Source organism: Lepus europaeus, chromosome 6, assembly GCF_033115175.1.
Source record: "Lepus europaeus isolate LE1 chromosome 6, mLepTim1.pri, whole genome shotgun sequence".
Lineage (NCBI taxonomy): Eukaryota > Metazoa > Chordata > Mammalia > Lagomorpha > Leporidae > Lepus > Lepus europaeus.
Genome location: NC_084832.1, coordinates 118,771,350 through 118,795,677, shown reverse-complemented (window position 1 = coordinate 118,795,677; position 24,328 = coordinate 118,771,350). Strand labels below are relative to the sequence as shown.

The 24,328-nt window shown below is 44.5% G+C and overlaps 1 protein-coding gene across 1 annotated transcript in view; it reads left to right on the top strand.

Annotated features, from left to right (window-relative positions):
• The window catches only part of ITPR2 (inositol 1,4,5-trisphosphate receptor type 2), a 525,149-nt gene that overhangs the window by 85,275 nt on the left and 415,546 nt on the right, over positions 1-24,328 (top strand). The window lies entirely within an intron of this gene.

The following is a 24,328-nucleotide window of genomic DNA, read 5'->3' as shown; positions in this document are numbered from 1 at the left end:
GGTGTGGTGTAGTGGGTAAAGCTGCCAGCATCCCATATAGACGCTGGTTGGAGTCCTGGCTGCTCCACTTCTGATCCAGCTCTCTGCTATGGCCTGGGAAAGCAGTAGATGATGGCCCAAGTCCTTGGGCCCCTGCACCCATGTGGGAGACCCAGAAGAAGCTCCTGGCTCTTGGCTTTGGATCAGCGCAGCTCCGGCCATTGCAGCCATCTGGGGAGTGAACCAGTGGATGGAAGACTTCTCTCTCTGTCTCTCTCTCTCTCTCAGCTTCTTTCTCTAACTCTGCCTTACAAATAATTAAATAAATCTTTAAAAAAAAAAGATGTTTCTCTCGTTAAGAGCTCATGAATTGATTTTAGTTGATGGGAGTTTATCAGCACATCCTACAGAGAAGGGAGAGAGATTGGGGGTTCAGCCTAGTCATCCTCAGCTGGGCCTCATGGCTTCATTACCAGTTCTAGTAGTTCAAGATTACACCTGTTAAGGATACAGTGATGTAATGTCTGGCCCCTCTGAAGTGAACATGCACTGCTCTGGACTTGAGCACAGTGAGCTTGCACCTCTTGATCATATGCCCTATCAGAAAAAATGTGTGCATTATAGACAGACATTGATTCATAAGTTATGTTTGTATTACTATGATACTCAATTGTATTCATTATTGAAGATGCACAAAAGTTTAAAAATGTTGTTTATTTATTCAAAAGCCACAATGACAAAAAGAAGGAGAGACACAGAGATATCTTCCATCCACTGATTCACTCCTCAAATGGCTGCAACATCCAGAGCTGGGCCAGGTTGAAGCCACGGGCCAGGAGCTCCATCCAGATCTGCCATGAAAATGTTAGGGACCCAGGTACTTCCGCCATTTCCCATTGCTTTCCCAGACATGTTAGCAGGAAGCTGGATTTGAAGTGGAGCAAGCAGGACTAGAATCGCCACTATGATGGGAAATGCTGGCATTGCAACCAGCTGCTTAAACTGCTATGCCACAACACTGGCCCTAGTACTCAGTTATATTAATTATTGAATATACACAATAGAATTTTTAAAAGGAGGTTAAAAATAAATGTAAATTTAGTCTCTAGAATTTTCTTCTATACCCCAGTAGGCCATTTGGGGCACGCAAGTGACCATAAGAATTTCCAGTGGGTGCCGGTTCTAGTCCCGGCTGCTTCTCTTCCAATCCAACTTTCTGCTATGGCCTGGGAAAGCAGTAGAAGATGGCGCAAGACCTTGGACCCCTGTACCCATATGGGAGACCTGGAAGAAGCTCCTAGCTCCTGGCTTCACATCAGTGCAGCTCTGACCATTGCAGCCATCTGGGAGTCAACCAGAGGATGGAAGGCCTCTCCCTTTGTCTCTACCTCTCTCTGTAACTCTGTCTTTCAAATAAATAAAATTAATCTTTAAAAAAAAAAGAATTTCCAGTGTCTGATGTGGAAAGTGAGGCAGCCAGCGAACATACTCTGCCATTAACCTGTAAACCATCATCCAGAAGCTTTTCTGAGAGGGTGGCTTAGAGATGTCCGCAGTCAGCTGGGAGTCAGGTAGGAGCAGCTGATTTCCTTGGAATACTATAGGATTAACCGAGTGCTATAAAATCAGTTAGTGGGCCGGCGCTGTGGCTTAACAGGCTAATCCTCCGCCTTGCGGCGCCAGCACACCGGGTTCTAGTCCCGGTTGGGGCGCCGGATTCTGTCCCAGTTGCCCCTCTTCCAGGCCAGCTCTCTGCTATGGCCCGGGAAGGCAGTGGAGGATGGCCCAAGTGCTTGGGCCCTGCACCCCATGGGAGACCAGGAGAAGCACCTGGCTCCTGGCTTCGGATCAGCGAGATGCGCCGGCCGCAGCGGCCATTGGAGGGTGAACCAACGGCAAAAAGGAAGACCTTTCTCTCTGTCTCTCTCTCTCTATCCACTCTGCCTGTCCAAAAAAAAAAAAAAAAAAAAAAATCAGTTAGTGAAGACTTTCTGGAAATACTTTTTCTTCAGGGGTTTGAAATTACAAGGGACTTGATTTGATGGAAGAACAATTGACTGATTTGTTCAGATGATAGTTTAGCACACATAATTCTCTTAGGAAAAACAAGCTCTAGATTTTCGAAAAAAGATCTATTTACTTGAAAGTCAGATTTACTCAGAGAGAAAAGGAGAGGCAGAGAGAGAGAGAGAGGTCTTTCATCTGCTGGTTCATTCCCTAACTGGCTGCAACGGCCAGAGTAGTGCCGATCTGAAGCCAGGAGCTAGGAGCTTCTTCTGGGTCTCCACGGGAGTGCAGGGGCCCAAGGACTTGGGCCATCCTCTCCTGCCCTCCCAGGATATATCAGAGAGCTGGATTGGAAGTGGAGCAGCCGGGCTGTGAACTGGTACCCAACTGGGATACGGGCAATGCAGATGGTGGCTTTACCTACTGTGCCACAGGGCCAGCCCCATAAGGTATAGATTTGAGGCAGGGATTTTTCTTACCTAGAGAAGACAATCTGTTGGAGAGTAATAAAAAATGTGTGAATTAATGAAGAGAGAGGTGGCATGGTGTAAGATACTTAAGAAGTAAACACATTTGCATTTAAATACACATTTATATATATTTGTTTATATATTGTGTTTATATTTGAGAAGCGGGCACACACACACACACACACACACACTGAACTCCCTAAATATTCTCAATGTTTAGGACTGGGCTAGTGCCAGAGTGAGAAACTCAATACAGGTCTTCTATGTGGATGGCAAGGATCTAATCACTTGAGCCATCACTGTTGCCTCCCAGGGTGTGCATTAGCAGGAAGCAGGAGTCAGTAGCAGGAGAGAGGAATTGAACCTGTGTACTCTGATGTAGAGTGCAGGTATCTTAACTGCTCTGTTAAAGGCCTACTCCCAAATTTGCGTTTGCTCTGGGAGAATTCATGAGTAGGGAATTTGTTAAAAGCAGTGCTGGAAGAAACCAATCCAATTTCCTTGAGATTGGATTTGAAAGGGAGACAGATTTGCATGCTAGAGAGTTGCACAAAGACAAACCTGCAGTTGCTGGGAGAGAATGAGCTGTGGGTGTGAACTTGAGCAAATGGAGAATTGTGACTGAAAATAGGACCTGGGAAAGACTTTATGGAATTTGTTAGACGAAGCTATAACATTCATATGAGTAGCATGAAGAAGAGATGGGTCAAAGATGTTTGGAAGTCTGCATTAGGTGGAAGTGTATGAAATTGCCAATATTTGAATTTTTAGGTCTATAAAATCAGCAGTCTTATATGATTGCCTAAACTGCATACCTGGTTTGCGTAGGGGTGACTGCTCCCAAAGATGGGTAGTGCACACAGGGAGGAGTCAAGCATTTCAAGGGCAGCAATTGCACCTGTCAGGTGAGAAGGCTCCTGTTCGCATGATCATATTTTCTTATCTCCTGGCAGGTAGAAGAGTAAATTGTAACGTTGGGAACCACAGAGGGAGGGAGGAAGAGGAAAGGGAGGGAGGAGAAAGCTAGCAAACTTCATGGCTTATTTTTATTTGAAAGCCTCAAAGTGTGTTCATGTGCTGAGAGACTGAGATGAAACAATGTGGGCTTTGACTAAGCAGTGTTTACCCAGTGTGGAGAAACACTGGGAGATGAATGACGTCTCAGGCGGTTTGGCCCTGACCTGACAAGTTGCTTGGTTTTGCATTACTTGGATATTTAGCAAGAAAAAGTTATTTTTTTAATGAATTTGAAAGGGACTATGAGAGCAAGTTTCACTCCCTTTTATATTGCTCACGTCTGTGTAGCCCTAACACTGCTACATAGCACAGTTACACTCTCAGCACCGCTCCACTCACACACACATACAGACACTCGCACAGCTGGTAAGAGATCGCATGAGTTGTTTGCAGAGAAAGGCAGGTCCATGCAGCAACATGCTCTTGGGTAACACCTTGCTAACCTCCAGCCCTTCCTGCAGATGTGATTGGTGAGCGTAGCAGTCACATGTGGCCTGCGTGGGCCTCCATCTGAGGAAGTTAACAGCACCTCCAGGCTCCCCTTCTGATGCTCTTAGCTACAGGGGGCAGGATGGCTCTGCAGATGAAATCTCTCCCAGAAAAAGCGTTTGGTCCTGAGAGAGCTGACCTCCCAGGAGGCCTGACGCACCTACTGAATTAGGACTGGCAGCTGCAGAGGGAGGAGGAGAGTTGGCCTGTTTGCGAGCGGCTGAGTGTCAGGTTGTTTCTGCTCATTTCCTATTCACACTCATGTCCAGCGCTTCCTGAACGCTGCAGAGAACACTTGGAGAATGCAGGGCATGGGGCAACACAGAATGGGCGCATTCTGCAGGTTCCCTGCCTTTGCATGCATCTTTCATCAGGTCTGCAGAGCAGCAGCTCCTGAGAGCCATGCAGCAACGTTTATGTGTGAGTGCTTGGTAGGAAGAATGGGTCTGGAGCTGTTTGGGCTCCTTCGGGAAGAGTGGAGTGAAATGTTTCACATTTGATGACGTAGTCATCGGTGGCCCCTTCCCCCTCCTAGGTGGTACTGTTGGGTTATCCAAAAGATGTTTCAAGTGTGGTCTTTGCATGAAGGGGCTCACAGTCTGGATGGGGAGATAAAAATTCTCTGCAGAAAGTAGCTAAACAGTAGCAGAAACAGGTTGTAACCATGGTAACCGTGGTTGATAGTTCCAGGGGCCTGAGAAGGGAGTTTCTTGTGGGCTATTGCAGCACAGTCTCTTCATGGAAGGGGGACAGTGCAAGTTTTAGAATTACATTTTAGTGAAATTGGCATGTATTGCCTATCATCAGTGCCTACACGCAGCACTGGGAGTAAGATTTAAGTGATGAGACAACACTCCCGTGGGGTTGTCTTTGCATAAGTAAGGTACAGCCTCTTCTATGCTTTCTGATAGTTGTGTTCCAAAACAAACAAACAAACAACACCCCACCAGAACACCACATCCTGTCTCTCTGTCTAAAGATTTCCTCATTTTGGTTGGCTGTGTTGTGTTTCCCTGTAGAAGCCCCTGCCTCCTGCAGTGGAGGATTTTGTTAAGGAATTTCTTGCCCTTTCTGGGGGTCGTGGTTGCGGGAAGGAGTTCAAGGGCGCCTCTTGAAGCTGCGAAGGCTCCATCTCGGTGGCTGTTGTTCTAACAAGCAGATGTTCAGCCCTGCAGTTAGAGCTGTAGGAAAATGATCCTGTACCAGTTACGCAGTTGTGAAAGTCTGCAGAATTTATGCCTCAAATAAACTTCTGAGTCTCTGGCACGGAGGGTTGCTGTGGTCCTTTGCCCAGGCTCGGGCATGCCGAGTGGGGACACGGCAGTGTGTCATCATTGGAAGAGCCACCAAAGTGTGTGTCGGTGGAACCAGCTCCTACTTAGTGAGGTCACATCTGCTTTCTGTCTGTGTTTGTTCGAGGATGAAAGGAAAGAAGCACCAGGGCTCCTTTATGCTCCTGTGTTTTTCATCTTGCAGGCGAGCGCCCACCCAGGAGGTCTGTTGTTCCTCATTGCTGGATAGCATCAAAGCCTGTTCTGGCAGAGGCACTGCTAATCTGTGGGCAGGGTAGGCCTCTGTGACCCTGGAGGACATGTGCAGGGCTGCTGCCTGGGAAAGAGTCTTGCAAAACATTTTACCTGAAAATGCACCTGCCACCATTTGCCTAACTTTTAACAGAAAACTTCGGACAAGCTCTAAATAAATAAACAGCTTGCCTGTAAAATTGTTTTCCTCCGTGGTCACATCTCCCTAAGGCTCATGGTTGCACCTGTCTTAATACGACTGTGTAGATGGTAAGACAGCCTGGAAGAGGACACCTTTCCTTTTGCTTTATTGTTTTTTGTTCTTTTTAGGCAGATCGTAAATAGAACCCCGTTAAAGTACAGGCTGCTCTGTGTTCTCTACTTCCTGTTTATGATCCAAACTAATTCACATTTATGGTAAAAAAAAAAAATCCAGATTGTACTAGAAGTTGTGGGACTTTATTCTACGTCGGTTCCGTTCTTACACTCATTTATCCATGCATGTGCCGGTTTATTCAGGAAATGTTCATTGTGCAGCTGCTTGGTGCCGGGCTCATGACAGGCTGCACAGACAAGTAAAGCAGGGCACCACGAGGGCCAGCTGGATAGGGTTCTCTTCTCCCAGCACCAGGGAAGGCCTTGTGGATATTTGAGCAGAGGTATCAAGTAGGGGCAGGGTTTGTGATGCAGAAGTCTTGGGGAGCCGGCAGAGGTGGAGAGAGCATTAACAGCCGCAGGCCTGAAGGAGGGGTGTCTGGGGTCAGCCCTGTGAGCTAGAGCTAGTGAGTGGCTGAGGAGTGACCTGCAAGGCCAGCAAGCTGGTTGCTGAGTCAGAGGCAGAGGCAGCGATGGCCTGGAGGCCTCCGGAGGTGGAGCTGTGGAGGGATCTGAGTGAGGCCGTAGGCCTGACCCCTGTGTAACAGACCTAGTATGTGGCCTGTCAGTATAGGAGGAGACAGACTTGTTAGAGGCTGTTGTTATGGTCCAAACCGAAATGATAGGGGTTGGGATCAGATTGATGTGTTGTTAAGAAATCAGGTGCTAGATTTATTTTAAATAAATTAAATAAATTTATTTTAATGACTTAAGAGTTTTATTAGTTTGGACATGAAGTATAAGAGATGGACATCCAAGAGAGTTCTAGGATTTTTTTAACATGTTTTTTAAAAAAATATTTATTTGAAAGGCAAGGGGACAGGAGGGAGAGGAGGAGAAGGAAGGGAGAGGGGAAAGGGAGAACAAGAGAGAGAGAGACAGAGAGACAGAGACAGAGAGAGATCCATCTTCTGATTCAATCTCCAGATGCCTATAATGGTCAGGGTTGGGCCAAGCCAGAGCCAAGATCCCAAACTCAATGCAGGTCTTCCACATGGGCAACAGGAACCCAACCACTTGAGCCATCGTCTGCTGCCTCCCAGGGTCTGCATTAGCAGAAAGCTGGGCTCGAGAGCTAGAAGTGGGAATCAAAGCAGGTACTACGATGTGAGACACCGGCGTCCTAATCAGTAGGCTACAAGCCCCTCTCGTATTTTTAATCTAGCCGCCTGGTTGAGTAAAATGGCTTCACTGAGCACTTACTGTACACTAGACATTCTTCTCCGGATCTCAGAATGCAAAGGACCTCATCAGAATGTTATGGATTAAAAATGGTTTTTTTTTCCTAAATCTGCTGAGATACTTATATTCATTAAGCATATGAATCTTTATTTTTATTTTTTGCAGGGCAGAGTGGACAGTGAGAGAGAGAGAGAAAGGTCTTCCTTTTACCATTGGTTCACCCTCCAATGGCTGCCGCAGCCGGCACGCTGCGGCCCACACACCGTGCCGATCTGAAGCCAGCCAGGAGCCAGGTGCTTCTCCTGGTCTCCCATGCGGGTGCAGGGCCCAAGCACTTGGGCCATCCTCCACTGCCTTCCCGGGCCACAGCAGAGAGCTGGCCTGGAAGAGGGGCAACCGAGACAGAATCCAGCGCCCCGACCGGGACTAGAACCTGGTGTGCTTGCACCACAGGTGGAGAATTAGCCTATTGAGCCGCAGCGCCGGCCAAGCATATGAATTTCAAGTATAGACTTAAGCGTACAATATTTTTATAGTAGTTTTTTTTAAAAGATTTTATTTATTTATTTGAGAGGTAGAGTTACAGACAAAGAAAAGGAGAGACAGAGAGAAAGTTCTTCCTTCTGCTGATTTACTCCCCAGATGGTCTTAAAGGCCAGAGCTGGGCCCATCTGAAGCAGGAACCAGGAGCTTCTTTGGTCACCCTTGTGGGTGCAGGGGTCCAAGGATTTGGGCCATTTTCTACTGCTTTTCTAGACCATAGCAAAAGCTTAAGTATACCTTTTGTAAGCTTAAAGCCACTTAGGTCAAGATGTAAAACATTTTCTGTGCTATAGAGATACCTCTGCTGTGGGTAAACACAGTGTCCGTACCACCATTCACGGTTTTGTTTTCAAAATTCATAAAAGTGGAACCATACTCCTCTTTTTTAATTACTTTTTTTAAACTGACCTAATCCACAGCATAAAACTCACTTTTATGAATTCTGGTAGTTTTTAATACATTTACAAGTTTGAGCAACCATAACTCCCCTCTAATTCTGGAACTTTCCTGGCATCCTCCAAAGATAACGGCTTCCTCAGTCTCCCTTGCCCCTGGCCCTGGCCACCACCACTCTGCTTCCCATCTCTCTGGATTTGCGTATTCTGAATGTTTCATGCCCAGGAAACCGCCCATATGTGACCTTAGTGCCTGGCTTCTTTCACATAGAGAATATTCTCAAGGTTTATCCGTGTTTCACCATGAATCAGTGCATCATTCCTTTTGAAGACTGAATACTATTCCAAGGTGTAGATGTTCCATGTTTTATTTATCAATCTATTGGCTAAAAGAGGTTTTATGTTTTTGTCTATTATGAATAATGAGCCTATAAACATGTACAGGGTTTTAAAAAATGTTCATTTTTTATTTTCATCTCCTTGAAAGACAGGGGGCTAGGGACAGACAGAGAGAAAGATCTTCCACGCACTGTTGTACTCCCCAAATACCTGCAACAGTCAAGTTTGGACCAGGCTGAAGGCAGGATCCTGAAATTCAGTCTGGGTGTCCCATTTGGGTGACAGGGATCCAGTTGCACGAGCCACCACCTGCTGTTTCCCAGGATGCATCAGCAGAACTGTCTGAGAAGCTGGCTTGCCTGGACTCTAACTGGCACTCATATGGGGATGCAGAAGTCCCAGAGCATTGGCTGAACCCATTGCAGCCCAAAGCCTGTCCCCATGTACAGCTTTTGAATGTGGACCTGATAGTTTTTAATTCTCTTGGGTATATATACTCAAGAATGACAGGAATATACCTCTGTGGCTGTCTTCCGCTATTTGACCTGATGTGTATGTAATTAATTTACGTTGTTGCATGCAGCAGAAGTTTATCCTTTTCTGCTATGTTTTGGGATTCCATTTAGTGAACACACCACCATTTATGCTTTCTCAGCCGATGGGCATTCAGGTTGTTTCCAGTTTTCAGCTGCTGTGAAAAACTGCTGTGTCATGCTTTGCACACCTTTGGTACAGTCACTCAAGTCCCTCTGGTAAAGACGCGGAAGGGCAATGGCTGGCTCCTTTATCTTATTCTGTACCTGTTTTCCACTGCCCTCATCGTGCCTGTCTTCTCTGGGGCTTGGCCCTCCCTGGTCAGTGGTTGCAGCTGAGACAGATGCCTCTTGTAAGCCTGTGCACGGTCTCCCTGCCTGGGCACATATTTAGCACTGACTTCTCTCCTTGCTGTTTCCTCTGAAGCACCTGCTAAGATCTCTCTCCTTTCTTAGTGTTTCTTCTTGTGTTTTGCCAAGCAGAGGTCAGCTTGTGCATCCTGTGACTCACTGTGTACAAGTGTGGGCTGAGGGTCCCTGCTCAGGTGTGATGGCACACTCCTTTACAGGAATGGGCACTGTGGGGATACTTCTTACGGATAGGAGCCAGCCCTCTGGTGTAGCGGGTAAAGCTGCCGCTTGCAGTGTCGGCATCACATATGGGTGCTGGTTCAAGCCCCGGCTGCTTCACTTCCCATTCAGCTCTCTGCTATGGCCTGGGAAAGCAGTGGAAGATGGCCCAACCTCCTGGGCTCCTGTACCTAGGAGGGAGACCCAGAAGAAGCTCCAGGCTCCTGGCTTTGGATAGGCACAGCTCTGGCCATTGCAGCCATTTGAGGAGTGAACCAATGGATGGAAGACACCTCTCTCTCTCTCTCTCTCTCTCTCTCTCTCTCTCTCTCAGCCTCTCTGTAACTCTGCCTTTCAAATAAATAAATCTGTGAAAAAAAAAAAAAAAGAAATGGATAACTGCTGTGTGTCCTCCTGTAGCAGAATGTACACAACACCCCCACACACTGACTTCTCAGACTTTTCAGGGGGTTGTGAACCTCCATGAGTCCAAGCACTAGGGACTCATGGTTCCTAGATTAAGATTCTTCTTCTTAAAAAAAAAATTTTTTTCTTCTTTACCTGTAATACCTTCAAATTAAAAAGAGATTTCCTGACTCTCTAAAAGCTGTCACTGTGATGTGACAGGACTATTTATGCATTGATGTGTATACAGCTGGCTAGTACAAAATTTCAGTTAGAGGAATAAAGTGGAAAGCTCCATTATACAGCCTAGTGACTACAGCTAATAACACTGTACTGCTGTGTGCTTGAAAATCGCTGAGAGAGTAGATTTTTAAACGTCGTCACCAAACACAAAAAAGTTAAACATATAAAGTAAAGCATATATTAATTTAATCATTCCACTGTGTGTGTGTGTGTGTGTGTGTGTGTGTGAGAGAGAGAGAGAGAGAGAGAGAGAGAGAGAATGAGAATGAATCTCCCACCTACTAATATACTGAGCAGATGTCTTTAACAGGTAGGGGCTGGCTGGAGCCAGGAGCCCAGAACTCAGTGCAGCTCCCCTGTGTGGCTGACAGGGACCCAACGACTTGAGGCAGTGCATTAGCTGGAAGTGGGAATAGGAAGCGGAGCTGGCGGTCTGATATGAGATGCTGGCGTCTTGACTGCCCAGCCAAATGCTTGCCGCAAGAAAAGTAATTTTAATTGTTGTGGGATTCTCATTGTTCTCAGTTTGAGAGCTTTTCTAGTTTCTAGCCCAAGGTGAAGATGAAGGCATTTCTCTTGGGCGGGGTACCACTCGCCACAGGCATGGCCTGGAGCCCCCTCCGCTGGGTTCCTGTCTCATTCTTTAATGGATGCCGTTGAAATGCAGAGCTCCTTGGGAAAGAACAGGCAAATGCTAAATGAAGCAGATAATTAAATGACCTTTTCTAAATGTGAAATTGAAAATAATTTGATGACAATGGTAGCAGAAGTACCTGTGACTCATTCTTATTCTTTGCTCCTTTCCCCGAAAACAGAAAGAGAAACTGCATGGTTAGAGTCTGCACTCACTGTTTGAAACTTTGTTTTATGCTTTTCATTATAAGAACACATTTAAGCTTCTTCCAGGAGGCAGTGTAGCATGGTTACAAGGTTCTAATATATAGTCCATAATCAATTAGGTTGTTTTTTCTGCGAAAAGTGAGTAGTTTTATTTAGAAACTTATTGCTCTAAGATTTTAATAAAAGTAATAAAATGAACAAAGTAAAATCCTTTTCCCTTCTCTCCAACACCCACTCCCATTCCTTAGGGACAGCAGATAATAGATGGTGCCCAGGCTCTTCACTGTGAAGCATGCTGTTGAGTTTTTCACCAAGGATCTCACTGTCCAGTGTGTGTGCAGCTTGCCTTTCCCCTTTGTGATGCGTCACACATGTCCTTCTGTGTGCCCCAGGGGTCTTCAACAAGTTCATGGAAGATGTGTATTATGAAAAAACCGTGCAGTTAGATTTCAAATTTTTTTCACCAAAATAAATTTATTTTTTTAAAAAAGATTTATTTATTTTATTTGAAAGAGAGAAAGAAGGAGAGGCAGAAAGAGAGAGAGTGAGGTCTTCCATCCCCTGGTTCACTCCCCATTTGGCTGCAAAGGCTAGAGCTTTGCTGATCTGAAGCCAGGAACTAGGAGCTTCTTCTGGGTCTCCCACGCTGGTGCAGGGGCCCAAGGATTTGAGCCATCTTGTACTGTTTCCAGTGCCATAGCAGAGAGCTGGATTGGAAGTGGAGCAGCTGGTACTCGAACTGGTGCCCATACGGGATGCCAGCACTGTAGGTGGTAGCTTTACCTGCTATGCCACAGTACCGGCCCCCAATATGTTTCTTTTAAAAGTTTCTTTCTCATTTTCTCTCTTTCTGAGAGAGGAGAGAGAGAGTGCACTCCCATCTTTAGGTTTACTCTCCAGATGCCTTCAGTGGACAGGGATGGACTTAGGGCTACAATTCGAAGCTGGAAATTTAATCCAGGTCTCCTGTGTGGTTGGCAGGAACTTAAACACTGGAGCCATCACCGCCTCCACTCAGAGTCTGCAGTGTAGGAAGCTGGAATCAGGAGCTGGGAATCAAACCCACATACTGTGATGTCAGATGAGGGCATCTGAACAGGATTCTTCACTGTCTGGCCCAAGGCTCTCCCCTAAATTTATGGCTTACTTCCATTTCCCATGAAGTTTTAAGTGTGCTCAAATGCTGATTGTCTGTCCTTTTTTCCTCTCTTGTTTAGTGCGCATTTTCCTTTATCTTCCACTTTGTAGAGTAATGAGTTCTGCTGTAACCTCCAAAGCTGACCAGTAAGTGTTTTAAAAAATAATTGTGAACTCGTGATTTAACATATTTGGTGTGCATTCATGTAATGGGTTCTTTAATCTTGATGCTCAGATAGTCTTATTTCTTTTCTCCAAGGTCAGATGGTCTCATCCGTTTCTTCTGTTTGAGCTACCCCAGACTTTGTTGACAAACTCACTTTTGGATGTGATAAAGTATTTTGGAGTATTTGGGGTATTAAGCTGTGGATTAAGCTCAACTTTTATTGGATACTGTATTTAGGAAAGTTTAACTCACTAGATTTAACCAGCTTTACCTGCTGTACTCCTGGGTGCATCCTATCCATCAGTCACCAAATCTTTTTGAGAGCTACCATGTGGAAGAAAGTCAGCTAGATCCTGTGATACAGCAAACAAGTCACCCCAGTGTTCCTGCAGGCCAAACAATTAAAGTTTATTGTCTATATTAAGAATACTTATGAGCAACCACTGATCCATTGAAAAGTAGGCCATGGAGAGCTGTATATAAACAGACTCATTTTTTCCAGTTTTTTTGGTACAGTAATTTGCATAGCATTAAATCTCCTCATTTTAAGTGTTCAGTGACTGTTGGTGAATATCTAGCTGTGCAGCTGGCCCTGTGACCACACTTGCCCCACCCCCTAAATTCCTTTGTGCCCCTGTCTAGTTAGTTCTTTTCACCACCCTAGTTCTGGTAACCATACATCTTCTTTTGGATACTACAGTTTTGTGTTTTTTTTTTCATATAAATTGGGTCATGTGATGCAAGGTCTTTTGCATCTGGCTTCTTTTGCTTACTGTGACATATCCCAGATTTTTTCATGCTATTGTGTTTGTCAGAAATTTGTTCCCTTTCTTTTTTATTGGCTGAGTGGTGTTCTGTTGCATGGATGTGTTACTACATGTGGACTTGAATGCTTGAGTTGTATTGCCCTCACCCTTTTTGGCTTTATGAATAATGATGAGCGTTGCTTACCAGGCTTAGTGTAGACATGTTTTAATTCTCCTGGGTAAATATCTTGGAATGAGATTACTGGATCATACAGTGAGTATATGCTTAACTTTTAAACTACTAAAATGTTCTCTGAAGTAGATAAACCACTTTGTGTTCAAATGACTCACTTGTAAGGGTTAACAGTTGCTGCAGATACTTACCAGCACATCACACTGTCATTCTTTTTAGTTTTTGCCATTCTAGTGGACATGCAGTGGTATATAATTGTTGTTTTAATTTGCATTTCTCTAACTATGAATGATTTTGAGCACTATTTATGAGCTTGTTTGGCTTTCATGTATATATATATATATATATATATATTTTTTTTTTTTGACAGGCAGAGTGGATAGTGAGAGAGAGAGAGAGAGAAAGGTCTTCCTTTTTGCTGTTGGTTCACCCTCCAATGGCCGCTGTGGCCGGTGCATCTCGCTGATCCAAAGCCAGGAGCCAGGTGCTTCTCCTGGTCTCCCATGCGGGTGCAGGGCCCAAGGACTTGGGCCATAGCAGAGAGCTGGCCTGGAAGAGGGGCAACTGGGATAGAATCCGGTGCCCCAACCAGGACTAGAACCCAGTGTGCCAGCACCGCAAAGTGGAGGATTAGCCTGTTGAGCCATGGCGCCGGCCTTTCATGTATATTTTTAGTAACATGTCCAATCTTATTGGATTGTGTGTCTTCTTTTATTGAATTGTAAGACTACTTTGTATACTCCGGACCCAAAATCTGTTAGATATATAAGTATGTATATTTTGCAATTTAATTTTAAGTTGAATTTTGTTAACAAAAATGCCCCACTTAGCTACGTTTTTGTTTAAAATACAAAAGACATAAACTCATGTAAAGAAAATACTCATACATTTTTTTAGGACAATTTTAGAATCACAAAAAGGAGAGAAAGAAAAGTATAGTGAAAGTTCAGGGAACAGAAGAAGGAAGTTCTGGGGAAGAAGGGAAATGAGAGAATGTAAAAGGAAGAAAATGATTAGGAAAGAGAGCTGAGGATGAAACCACAGAGAGAGGGAGGATGTAAGGAGTGGAGGACGGAACAGCCAACCAGTCAGTTACAGCCGTGGAGTAAATGAGAACAGGTGTGAGAAGAGACAGCAGCAAATGAGGCAGCCACTCTTGTCATTCTGTGTCCTGTCTCCTGCTCCAGGCACCCAGCCGTCTCTCTCTGTGGCCTGCTGCCCACTCCTCAGGTCCAGTCTGCCCTGTTGAAGGCCTGCCCCTCCTCTCACATCACAGCTCCACCTTCCATACGCACGCAGGCTGGATTGTGTGCCTTCTGCCTCTGGTGTCGGAAAGCATACACTCTGGAGTACGGGCTCTGCCACCTGCAAGCTCCATGACCCTGGGCAGGAGCTCATCTTCTCAGGTGTAGTTCCAGGTCTGACCAATGGGAATGACACTAATACATGTCTTGAAGTTTTCCGTGGAGATCAAAGGAACCCTTTTATAGAAAGCTTTTATCATTGTACCTGGTGTGTAGTGTTTGGTTGTTAAATATCACAGCTGCTGTTTGTGTGTGTATCTGTGTTGGATAAAAAGGCTTTTTTTTTGTTTATAATTCTTTCTTTGGCTCTCTGTTCATCTTTTAAAATTTTTATTTATTTGTTATTTGTTTTTATTTGAAAGGCAGACAGAGAGAGAGAGAGAAGGAGAGAGAGAGAGAGAGAGAGAGAGAAATCTCCCCAACATCCCAGATGCCTACAGTAGTGGAAGCTGGGTGGGGCCAGGCTGAAGAAAGGAACCAGGAACTCAATCCAGATCTCCCATGTGGTTGGCAGGGGCCCAGCCGCTTGAGCCATCACCTACTACCCCTAGAAAGCACATTGACAGGAAGCTGGAGTGGGAAGCAGAGCTGAGATGGAAACTCAGGCACTCAGATATGGAATATGGGCGTTAGAAGTCACATCTCAGGTGCTGGCCAAATGCCTGCCTCCTCCCCCATCCTCTTCTAATCTGGGTACAATTTACCAAACTAAAATTTTAAGTGAGAAGTAACACAACAAGCGTCATGCTCCCGAAGCTCCAAGATGTAAACACAGTTGTGTTTGTTCATCTGCAGGGTCACGTTGGAAGTAATAATAATGAATATTTACACAGTGCTTGAACATAGAACATTTCCATATCCCACTGACCAATAGTAGCAGCAGACTTGTAGGGTCTTGGCCTAGAACTTCCTGGTTTCTGTAATACTGAGATGCCCGGCCAAACCGCAGTCTGATACATACAGCTGAAGCAGATGACCTGAGCTTTCTATGTAAATACAGGATGTGAATTCTGCCCCTTTGCTGCCAGTCACCTCTGCCACAATTCAGTTCGCATCCAAAGCTGCCATCCTTCCCCATGCAAGCTCCTGGTGCACAGCTTGTCAGCAGTTTCCTCCTCAGGTTGCTGAAGCAAAGTTTTCTCGCCAGTGAGTAATTTGTAGTTTTTGGATTTCTTCCAATTGTTGGCAAGTTTTCCTTTCCATTGGACGAAAAGTTGCTTCGATCCTGGATCAATACAGGGCAAACACTTTTCTTCTCCCTTTTGCATAGACCTTCAGCAACGTGAAATGAGATTGTGGTCTTTGTCTTCTCCGTGTTGTGCGATGTTTATCAGTTGCTAATGTTGCCCTCCAAAGAACATGACGCCTCTGTTTCCTGCTTTCCCATTTGCCCAGCTTTGGGCACGGGCTGATTTGTTCAGCGGCCACTTAAATATAGCACCTGAAACCGGCCACCATCTGGATGCACTCCCTCTCCTCTGGTTGAGTTCCCATTCTTCTGTGAAGCAGCATCAGCTGCTCAGGTGTGACAGCACAGTGTTCATGGCTGGAATTCGGAGCAGTTGAGTCCTTATTATCCAAGCCTGTCCCGTTCCTTTTCCCCTTTGCTTCCACTTCCATTGAATTTTATCTCATTCCATTCAGAAATCCTGGCTGAAACCAAGTAAGTTGATTTCAGACCTGGTTTGTGTTGTTCATTGATTTCTCAACTCTGCGTAGATGCTTCTTGTTGGTAATAACCAAATTTACATCAGTAATGACAAATGGGACACCATGATCGTTTTATGCTTATGGACAGATGTTCCTCTCAGAGGAGCCAACATAACCATCTGATTTGCTTCTAGGTTTCCCTTTGAGAACAGCTACTAATTCAATACCAGGACATTGATTAGCAAGCACTTCTTCAATATGAGTATCTCTGTTATATAACTGTGACTTGGCATAAAATATACTCTGCTAGACTTTTCATTAAAACATTTAGGCCAGGAGTTATTACTGTCATGCTAAACCCAGTTTAAAAAGGCAAGCTTACCTCTATAAAGTTAATTTTTCTGAATTAACAGTTTACTTATTAACCTATTAGAGCATTGTATGTTCCATGTGTCTCTGCCTCACTGCTGTGTTCACAGTCAAGAAATCCAGAGCCTCCTTCTGACCTATATTTGCATCCTTGTAGGAAAATTTTAGCATCTTGGAATTTGAAATCAGGGAATGTTGGAGTATCATGTATTTGAATTTCAGTGAGCATACCTAGGTATATTTTTTGAAGCTTTAATTTGGTAAATATAAGATATTTTCTATTAAGTCATGAATATGGATTTTGGCTAGAGATTGATGAAGGTTAATTCTAAAAACTAAGTCTTTAAGCTAGATATTTATAATGTGAGGTGTTGTGTTGTCATTTATAAAACTAATGCTTGCCTGCAAAGGTTTGTAGTGAAATGAGGTAATGTATATCATGACCTTTGCTATATAGGAGACACTAGAAATATATACTTATGTATAAACATTTTGTGAAATAGTATAAAAATTATATGTGCATATATATAAACACAACCATATATATGTCTGTATAGATGTATAAATTTACTTCCTTTTTATATCTGATATCTGTGTAATGGAACTTAAAGACTTGCTTTTTGATTTCTATATAAGTATACTTATTATATTAACATGCACATTGAGAATGAGAAAATTAATTTAAAATATATATTTTTCTGAAAGCGAGTTGCATTGATGTCTATCTAGTGTAATGATTTGCTTAGTGCTGAAATTCAGACACAAGAATATAAATTAGCATTAGTGCAGTTGAATTTTATTTTTCCTCTATGTTACGCATGAACAAACAATAAATTTTCATTTGTTCCTGAGTACTTGCCCATTAATGTATGAATCAGGTAATTAATCTCTTTGAGACCAAGATTTTGTAACTTTCTTATTGATCTTTTAGTACTTATTTAATTGTATACACACATGTGGCTTATTTCCCGTGAAAAAATGTTCATTAGTTTCTTTTGAAGTATGTTAACTATTGCACATATGTGTATATTTATCTTCATAATATTTTTCTGGAAGTTGTGTTCTGTGGTAGTCTGAGAACTGAGACATATCTTCCACTGTCTACTTGCTGAATGCATTTTTTTTTAAAGATTTTTATTTATTTTACTTGAAAATCGCAGTTAACACAGAGAGAAGGAGAGGCAGAGAGAGAGAGAAGGAGATAGAGGTCTTCTATCTGTTGATTCACTCGCCAGATGTCCGCAACGGCCAGAGCTGTGCCGATCCGAAGCCAGGAGCCAAGAGCTTTTTCCAGGTCTCATATGCCGGTGCCGGCATTGCAGGATGTGGCTGTACCCACTAAACCACAGTGCCGGCCCCTGCTGAATACATTATTAAGTGCTGTAATAAATGCTTTAACAGTTCAGTCTTTAACTGACTAAAATTACATTTATTATAGGAAAGAGGTGTTTTGAGTGTTTGGTGAGAAAAATGGCCTATTTTAAGGACTTTCTGCTGTGTGTGGAGGGAAGTCAGCTTTCCTCTAGGTGGCCTCGAGGTGGACCAGTGTCAAGAATGAGACAGATTCTGCCTCAACACGACAAACCTGCCTCCACATGGCCCCTTGCAAAGCCAGCGGCACATGGCGTTGAGTTCAGAGAATCTCGGTTCAAATTCCAGCTCCGGTCCTCGCCACCTTTAGGGACTTATAAAAGGTCTCAGTTTCCTTCTCTGGAACATGGAGTTAAACAAGACAACAGCAACCCGGCTAGCAGTCAAGTGTGTGTGGGGATCCCGTGGTCTGGATGGGAGAACCATCTGTGGTTTACAGAGCGTTCTGTGTGCCTACAGGATACTGAGAAATCCACCTGGGGCCTTTAGATCTTTTCCCCCAGAGGCTGAGCAGCCACTTGTCAGGGCTGGTGTTCCAGCATCCTGTGCGTGGTTGAACTTGTTCATATGTAGAATGTGTTTTCATTTAGCGATTCTATCATCAAGAGCCAAGGCAACTCACTTTCTGAGTTTTTGCATATTTATCACAGGGAAGGGAAAGGTCAGATTTTATCTGGGGTCTTTCTGAGTTCTCACATTTAGTTTACAAGACTGAGGCAAAGGCCAGCCATCTCTCTTCGTTTTGGGTAGTAAACCAGGTGAAGTCAGCTCCAGAATGTCCCATGTTGGATGAGCCCCAAGGCTGCCCACCCTTGTGTGTGATGAATTTTCATGTTTCTTAACAGACGCGATGGACTCCCTCGCTGTGCTCCCGGAACACACGTTAATGCATTCCCTCTGCTGTCTAAGATGGGGGCCATGGACCTTTGGTTTGAAATCTCCATGCTAAAACGAAACAAAACATACTCCTTTCTAAAACCTATAAACATCAAGCATTTTATCCAAGCACTGTGTTTCAAGATGCGTGTCTTAGAGCAACCTAAAAGCAAAAAACAAAAAAACAAAAAAACAAAAACAAAAACAAAAAAACCCCACCAGATTTGTGATATTTTTGTTTAATGAATGCACCCTTGCCTGTGATGGGTCTGAGTTCTGATTGCTGGTGCCCGGAGGCCCTTAGCTGCCTGTCACTTCCCCTGGGGAGACTCTTGTTACCACTTTGCATTTTATCACTGGCAAAGCACTAGCCTGCTCTTGAGTTACAGAGGCCATTGTTGTCATTGAACTCTGTGACATCCTTTCTATATAAAGAATCCTCCTGCATCCTCTCCCCCCCACCTTCCTCCATGTAAAGGTAATAAAGTCCTCAGTAGCCAGGTTCCCAGTAGGTAGTCCAGATGAGGTCATTTTACAAGCTACCCTCCCTCTCGCCTTGGGATAGGCACTGGCTGAGGGTTTAATATGCTTCCCCTCACTTAAATCACAGTAGGAGAATTCAGAAAGTGAGTTCTCTTTCCACCATGACCAAGATATCCCTGAACTTTACCTATGACAGCACTGAAGTTCTGAAGTCAGTTTCTAGGTGCAGAGACTGCACAGATGTTGAGGAAAGTGAAAAGTGACTTTCTGGTACAGACAGAACGTGGTGGGTGTTGGAAGTGGAGGGTCGGATTTGGTTCCTGCCAGATTTATATGAAATCACATGGGAAAGTGGGCTCTTTGATGTCACAGTGCTCCCTGCCCTGGGTTTTATGTCCCTGCCACTTGAATGGCTTTTGTATTTTTTCCTTCTATTAGTATTTGTAAGCAGGCTAAAAAGCCAGCAGTTCCTTCCATTTGAAATGATTATATCTGGGAAGCCTAATTTCCTGACACAGTTGTAAAAATAAAAAAGTGCTCTTCCTAAGCTTGTTCTTGTAATATTGCCTGACTGTACGTATTATGTCTTGTTGGACTTCTGCAATTCTGCAGAATTGTTGGCCCCAGGTCTAAAGGCTACACTTTTTGGAAATTTCACTCAAATTATTTTCTTTTATTTGTGCTTCTGTTGCTTACCCTAGGAATGCCTGCTTAAAAAAAAAAAATTCTTGAGTTGTGAAATGCTGATAAGGTTTCTGTGAGCTAATTAAAACATAATGCAGACAGGATTTCTATTTTGAGCCCCCAACACCTTTTTCTTAGCAGTCTACACGGCTGCCATTATGAGACCAAATGGACCGAGGAATCCAAGAGCTGATTCCAGAACAGGGCTAGCTGTGAAACAGCTGACTTGCTGAATTGCTACCTGCCAGAAGACACTTCATTGTCAGAGGTGCTGTTCATTGCACCTGTATATTTTCAAAGATGTTCTGAGGTCATGCAACTCGCCATCCTATTGCAGAGACTTTGAGAAATTTATATGCAAGCGCCTCATGGTGTCTTTCACCAAAGAGCAACACCCTGTTAATTGGGAACCCTTGGTGTGCGTTCAGGTTTAATCTGGAAATTCTCTGTTTTGTTGCTCCTTGCTGAGGTCTCTGTGATGGCTTAGTCATCTTCTGTTCTTCGTGGGGCAGTTGCTGAAAGGATGAGACGGTATGAACCCTAATACCTTGCATTTATAAGCAGGCCTGAAAGTTCCCAGGAAGTTTCCCGGGATTATCTCTTTGTGCATGTCAGCATCCCTGTGAATAGGCATGGAGGTGTTATTCACACTTCTGGCGAAGTACATTTGAAATCAGACAAAGTGTGTGAGCAGCCCAAGACCAGGCGATTTTGCTCTTTATGTGTTCTAAAAGAGGCAGAGAATGAACACACACATCCTTGTAGACAAACGTGTACACCCTGCGTTCCCCTCTTTCCAGCACAACAGCCCTTGGCGTTGGTTCCCATGCAGAAGCAGATTGGCTATTTTATTTTTTTTAAAGTTTTTTTTTTTTTTTTTTTAAGATTTATTTTACTGGGGCTGATGCTGTGGCGCAGTGGGTTAAACCCTGGCCTGAAGTGCTGGCATCCCATATGTGCACTGGTTCAAGACCCAGCTGCTCCCCTTCCAATCAAGCTCTGCTGTGGCCTGGGAAAGCAGTAGAAGATGGCCCAAGTCCTTGGGACCCTACACCCACATGGGAGACCTGGAAGAGTCTCCTGGCTCCTGGCATTAGATTGGCACAGCTCTGGCCATTGTGGCCATCTAGGGAGTGAACCATCGGATAGAAGACTTCTTTCTCTCTCTGTAACTCTGACTTTCAAATAAATAAATACATAAATAAATAAACATTTAAAAAATACTTTAAAAAGATTTATTTATTTGAAAGAGTTACAGAGAGAGACATCTTCCATCCACTGGTTCACTCTCTAGATGGCCGCAATGGCCGAAGCTGCGCCAATCCGAAGCCAGGAGCCAGGAGCTTCTCCTGGGTCTCCCACATGGGTTCAGGGGCCCAAAGAGTTGGGCCATCTTCTACCGCTTTCCCAGGCCATAGCAGAGAGCTGGATGGGAAGAGGAGCAGCCAGGACTAGAACTGGCACCCATATGGGATGTCTGCGCTGCAGGCCAGGGCTTTAACCCACCGCACCAGAGCTCCGGCGCCAAGATTGGCTATTTAATATAAAATGTGGTATCACCTGTGGGGGTTGCTGAGGGGCCCTGTGGGTGGCCAGGGCTTTTGTCCCTGTTGATTCTGTGTCTCGGAACTACTGGGAGCTCGTCATTTGCTCTTCACACCTTTCCCCACCCTCACACGTCATAGATTGTTCAGCCCCTTGGTTCAGCTGCTTTCTTTCAAGTCCATGACTACCCTAAAACTCTGTCTCACTGCACTCCTGAACGCCACTCTCATCATGCTCACAGTGGGCTCTTGTGCCCATCTTGTCTCGTGCCCTCGCCGCCTTCCTCCTGCTCTCATTAGAGTTCACGGTTTCCCAGGGCTGGAGCCGCTCATCCTTAGTCTGCAGGGTAACCCCATGGGTCCTGACTCAGCCCCCGTCTCCAGGTTCTTCTCACGGCCCAGCGGGCAGTTTCCCTGCACGGAGAGCCGGGGGCTGGCCTTTCTTCTCTGCCTTTGTACCAGACCTTGGCTCGGCTGCGAGCACCCACCCCTCTGAGCTTCCTTTCGGACCCCAGGCCTGTGTGCTGCAGTACTACTGGTTCTTGAACGTTTGGCCTTTCTCCTCCTTTGGGAAGCCTTTTCTGACCTCCCGTGCCTGGTCTGGTTGGCTGCACGCATCTCTGCCTCGCAGCACCTTCCTGAGTCTCCTGGGAAACTTGAAGGAGACGGAGCAGCTCGGGGCCGGACCCTCCCAGGGGCAGCCACAGGGTCCCCAGTACTTGGCTCTGATGGAGTCCGTTTGCTGCTACCTAGCAATGCTGCTAAGTAGCAGTGCTTCTAGGTGATCTAGAAATGAGGACAGCTGTCTTCTCTATGGAAGGAGCATTTCCTAATGCACTCGTTTAGGGACCTGTGGTCAGGGAGGACCACGGTGCTTCTGTTTTGTTTTCTTAGGGAAGACCACAGTGGCTCTGTTTTTTTTTTTTTTTTTTCCCATACACGAATGAGTTCACAGAGGCACACTGCAGATGTCAGAGGTCCGTTCGGCCTGAACGGGGCTGCAGGGTGTTGTAACTTGCCCGACACCAGGTAGTGAAACGACTGTGCTGCCTTAGACTGGGACCACTGCGTATCTGTGCTCCAGCATGTTTGCATAGTTCTCCTCCTAGCTGCTAACATGCCGGAAGTAGTCTCCAGGGCTTGTCAGCTTTGCTGCCAAAAAAAGCATTTTTCAGATGGAGGGTTTTGGTGTTCACGCTCATGTGACAAGTGGTGACTCCTGTCATTAAAACTGCCACGGTTCCTCTGCCTACTCTTAGCAGTTAGAAGTCTCTCTTTTCTCTTCCTATAAAATATTTGCACCTTTTAAACTAGAAATTAAGAACTAGTATTCCCTAACCTTGTGTTATGTGTGGGAGAAGGGGAATTAATAGAATTTGTGTTTATGGGTATAAGGCGTAATATTATTTCTTAGGATTCTCTTTTAAATTCACTATTAAAAATAAAATTGTTTTGATTAGCATGTAATACTTTTACATTTTTATGGGTGCAATGCAGTATCCCGCCTGGCAACTAGCAGTTGCATTTCCTTTGCTTTTCTTTTTTTTAAAAAAGATTTATTTTATTTATTTGAAAGTCAGAGTTACAGAGAGAGGTAGAGACAGAGAGAGAGGTCTTCGATCTGCTGGTTTATCCCCAGATGGCCGCAATGGCTGGAGCTGTGCTGATCCAAAGCCAGGAGCCAAGAGCTTCCTCTGGGTCTCCCATGCAGGTGCAGTGCCCCAAGGACTTGGGCCATCTTCTACTGCTTTCCCAGGCCATAGCAGAGAGCTGGATCAGAAGAGGAGCAGCCGAGACTAGAACCAGCGCCCACATGGGATGCCAGCTTTTCAGGCCAGGGCTTTAACCCACTGCACCGCAGTGCCGGCCCCTCCTTTTCTTTTTTTGTTTGAAATGTTCTGGAAGCCCTTTTCCAGTTCTTTTTTGATTTTTTTTTTTGAAGCTTTATTTATTTGAAAGGCAGAGCGGCAGAGAGAGAGGTAGTGACAGAGAAAGGGTGATCTTCCATCCACTGGTTCTTCCCCTAAATGGCCGCAACAACCATGAGTGGGCCAGGGTGAAACAGGAGCCAGGGATTCCATCTGGGTCTCTTACATGGGTGGCAGGGGCCCACATACTTGTGCCATGATCTTCTGCCTTTCCAAGCACTGTAGCGGGGCTCTGGATAGCAAGTAGAACAACTGGGACTTGAACTGGCACTCTGCTAGTGTCACAAGCAGCGGCTTAAGCTGCTGTGCCACCCCTGGCCCCTCTTTTCTAGTTCTTAATCTAGTATAATATAGGTTGTTGTGAGCAACATCACCCTCCTGTGCTGTGGAACTTGAGGGAGAACCTGTTATTTCTCTCTGTGTTTAGGTACCTGTTGTCCACCCTCCATCCAGCCCCTTCCTCACCACTCCCCAGCATCTGGTCATTTACAGTCATATTTCTTGGTTATCTATGGTATTTAAACCAGAAGAAAGTGAAATTTGAAAAAGATCAAATCTTTTAAAATATAACTAATTTTATAGTAATTTTTAAGAGAATGGAACAAATATATATTATAGTCAATAATGTGCCTAAAATGGATATTTAAGTTGACTGAATTTTGTTTTTGTGGTAAACATTTGAAAAATGAGAATTATTCCAAGTATTAATGTATCAAATACAATAAATTTGTTATACTGAATCCAAAAAGTTTTTGTGAGAAAAATGAAAATGATATTTGGGTTTTCTGTATCATTTTTATTATAAAATTTTGTGAATTGACCTTTATTCTAGATTGTAATCTATTCTACAGACTTACAAAATCATTGGAATATGGGAGAATTGTTTATCCTATTTTTCTCATTGCAAAGAAATTTCCTATATTGATATTTAGAAGTAGAATCAGGGCTACAATATTCAGATATTGCA